This window comes from Tachypleus tridentatus, chromosome 8 (genome assembly GCF_004210375.1).
Source record: "Tachypleus tridentatus isolate NWPU-2018 chromosome 8, ASM421037v1, whole genome shotgun sequence".
Lineage (NCBI taxonomy): Eukaryota > Metazoa > Arthropoda > Merostomata > Xiphosura > Limulidae > Tachypleus > Tachypleus tridentatus.
The window spans coordinates 76,613,508-76,617,648 of NC_134832.1; the positions used below are offsets into that span (position 1 = coordinate 76,613,508).

The window sequence follows — 4,141 nt, forward strand, 5'->3', positions numbered from 1 at the left end:
AGAAGTCGTGGAACATATAATCATATATAACATTTTTGTATTAGCTACTGAGTATTACTACTGCATGGCAAAAAATTTGCATGTAGTTGTGCCATTTGTCAAACACTACTGATGCTACTTGTATTGTAGGGACTTAACAACTGAAATGGCTTTTGAACATGCAAAACTTGTACACTGGATTACAATTTTGCAGAAGTATTTTTGTGTAATTTCATTCAGTGTACAAGTGTGGTAACACAAATGGTGGTTTATTGAATATCTTACTTCAGAAAAATATTCATCTTGGAAGGAACAATGATGAAGATGCATGCAGGTAGTGCAAATGCACTAGTGAATAGACACTGGGTAACATATCACAAGCTTCAGAGAATAAAATAAAGGATCTAGGTCTAGCTTTGGTTTGCTTGCTTTATAGTAAGTGAAATTGACTTCTCAGCCTGGTGAATATACTGCAAATAATCTCTGACATTTACACAATCTGCTAAGATTGTAAGAAGATGTATTGTACCATAGGTGTAGTTCATGTAAATGTGGTGCCCACTTTGTGATATATCTGGTAGTCCATGGTCTTTGAAATAGGATATTCTTTACAAATTGCATGTTGAAATGCCATAAGGCAGCAAGACGTTTCACACAATACAGCATAGCATCTATTATATTCTGATATAATATATTCTATTATATATGTCAATTATATAATTGACATATTATATTATATGTCAATTTAATGATTTTGTTGTCCACTAGATCAACAGCTCAGAAAACTGAAAGATTTTGATAGTTTTGCTTTTTACGTTTATGAGTGGAGTTGTGGATAATCCTGTGCAGCAAATCACATGGGATCCGTTAAATAATTAAAGTTATAGGCAGTTAACAAATAATGATATTAAATTATGTACCTTCAATATCAATGCCTGGAATGGGCGATAATGACTGCTAAGATATCTAATGCACTTAAAAGTGAAAAGAATTTGTAACTCTTCCTTTCTATAAACACAGGTAGAATTATTTATGAAGACTTTCAGTTGCTTATAGGGAATGCTACTTGAGGATACTTATGTGTACGTGTGTGTGGTTTTATATCTTACACACAAGGTCATACATTCTGGTACATATCACTTAAATATACAATGAATGAGCTGTGCTATGAAACGGAAGTGAAATAATATTCTATTTCACCTGTGTTCATTGTTATTGTTATGTCAGCAGCAGTTGGTTTCTCGACACATAAATGTCAGTGAGAGAGTGACCACTATGGGTAGGACGAGCTATGGCAGCAAATGTAATTTACTTTTATTTATGGCGCTTCTCTCCAGTCAGTCTATATAAATAAAAATATACAGTATTTGCCTTTTATACACTTTTTACTCACCGTTTTCATAATTATTTCCAATGTTGTTTTTTATATATGTACACATATATAACAATATTACGCATTAAAACTGAAATAGAAACTCTTATAACCCGAGCGCTCCGAATGGTGGACCTTCCTTCTTCTGGGGCAATCTGGGAATACCTAGTATAATTGAACGAGTGATATGTAAATATTTAGTTTAGTAACGTCATAGAGGTCACCAGACTTTCCGAGAATTGTTTATTTCTATGTGTAGTGTTGTAAGCGTCTTATTTAAAGTGCTGTGTGGCTGATGGCGACAATGTATATGAAAAGGTGTTGGTATATTACCACCAAATGTCGCTTATTCTTGTCTTTTAGTTCACGTGGGTTTGCAAGATGATACACTAACATAGATTTGCATTTAAAGTCACCCAATGAGTTACCGAAAAAAAAAAGCAAAGTGAGCTTATCTTTAAAGGTCTTAAATTCGGATGCTACCTTCTGTTACTTGTTGATGTATGTCCTGTTGCTCATCTTCTTATATAAAAAAAAAGTCCTACCTTTAGGAGCATATCCTTTTTCCTTAATGAATTCAAGGAACCGTGGCTTGAACTACATAACGATTGACTGCCCCAGCTTCACCTTGCAGTTTCATGTTTTGCAGGTTAAAGTGTTGCTTAAATTTAGCAAACTAGTGTCTACTTACCAGAAATTCACTGGCATCTGCAGCACTTTCACTTTTTTGGAGACTCTGCATTCATACAAACTACAAGTTTCCTTACGTATAGCTACGATATCAACAACAGGGCCTTTTTGTTCACTTATTCACTGATCCACACATGCAGTAATTTCTTTTCTCCATGGACAGATTCCACGTAGTCACTTGAGAAACCTTAATTGTACATGTGAAAAACTCATTCATATAATGTTCGTGACCTGTGGATATTACATTTATCCCACTTTGTAACTTTATCGGGCATCTGAATTTTCTCAACTAATGTCATAAGTTTGCGGCTTTTCTTTACCCAACTAACATTTGGAGATATTTACGTGTAAATTCAATACCGCTATCTAAGATTAATTATGAAAAGCAGCAAATAAATGGCAATAATTAATTTTCTACGCGGCACTGAACTCAGACACGTGGTGGGAATAGAGTAAGGTTCGGGAAGCTGGAGAATACTTATTTCTGTCCTTACAGATACTGTTTACTGTATACGTCACAAAGTTTTTGTTTTACATTAAAATTTTTTATTAGACTGCTTTTTGTTTATGTTATATCAATTAGCATAGTATAAAGTCTTAGCTAATAATCCATATTTTAATAGCTTTTAAGTTCCTAATTCTGTAAGTCAATTTTAAAAATCCTGAATTTTCCCTAGTGTTACATACGTGACACATTTTTTCTAGGTATATTCTTTTCTTATCTCCCCCCTTGTAGCGATGAAATAAACGTAAATTACTCACTATAACATCACCATTACTCAGACAAACCATAATTTTTTATAGCCTCCAGTGTTATTTGGTTACATAGCTACGAAAGAGAAAATCAGACTCCTCCTACTACAACAATGTCACACTCTCTTTCAGGATTAGTTAATAGTTCTGTCTTAATTATATATAATCTATAACCAATAAAAAGTCTATATTTGTAGTTATCAAATGATGTATTGCATTTCATTGTTTCCTGAAGAGATATGTTAATTTCACGGGAACATTAACCAATAACTTGAATGAGCCTCTATCGGCTCTTTAGACATAGTTTGAAAGCCAAAAACTTTTAAAAGTTAGGGGAAACTGTTTTTTGCGTGTTGTGATTCCATGTTCTTTATCGTATTATTTAATTAAAAATATAATTATAAATAGATGTATATTGTTACTTCGGAAATACGAATGCATTTCATGTTACAATTTGAAGTCATTCAAGAAACAATAAAGAGTAATTTAAATTTAGTTGTGTGTTTTTTGTGGTTATGAAATCAAATTGACTGATCCCGTATACAGATAAAGAATATAACAGGTAAAATATAGTTTTACTGTAAAACGTTCGAAGTGTGTTTTAGGGGTTACACAAAGGATGTTTGAGATGAAGAAAGGTATTTTAAATATTGACATGAAGATTACTTTGGGTACGGACTATTCAAAGCAAATACTCAGTATATTCATGGACAAATCTTTATTTTAGTTTATTAAAATACTTCACTAAAAATGTGATTTTTTCTTTGTAAAAGACTTACAATGTTAACTGAAAAACTAACAAATTTCACTGATAAGATAAAAGTCGTTCTTTTTCCTTGCACTACATCGAAGGAAGATGTTAACATTAATGTTGGTGGGGAATTATAAGTTCGTGGATGCATACAGGTGAGACTACCAACTGATGTGTATCATACTAGTGTACAAGTCTATCAATTTCTTGATAAATCTACAAGTGATCATAGTACGTACAAAATAGCCTCCCGCTAGTACAGCGGTACATCTTTGGATTTACAATGCTAAAATCAGGGGTTCGATTCCCCTCGGTGGGCTTAGCAGATAGTCCAATGTGGCTTTGCTATAAGAAAAACACACACCTACAAAATAATATAGTTGGATTCTAAAAATGTATACATGTATAAAAGTAGAATAATGTAAAGGTTATAAAATAAATAAATTCGACTTTTAGAAAAAAAATCACATTTTAATCCTAAGATAGTAATTTAGTTATTTCACTTCGTTTCGAAGAACATCAAGCACGTTTTTAACTTGTTCTTTAATTGACGTAACTCAGAGATGTTTTAATAAACAAACCTAACGATCCAAAAA

General features: G+C 32.6%; 1 long non-coding RNA gene across 2 annotated transcripts in view; it reads right to left on the reverse strand.

Moving 5' to 3' along the window:
- LOC143222723 (uncharacterized) overlaps positions 1–2,036 on the reverse strand; it is a 10,047-nt gene extending 8,011 nt beyond the window's left edge. Inside the window, exon 1 of one of the 2 annotated variants that reach the window (XR_013012439.1) lies at positions 1,897–2,036. This is a non-coding gene — a long non-coding RNA (uncharacterized LOC143222723). The other variant, XR_013012440.1, reaches the window with a different exon arrangement.
- Positions 2,037–4,141: the final 2,105 nt, after the last annotated feature.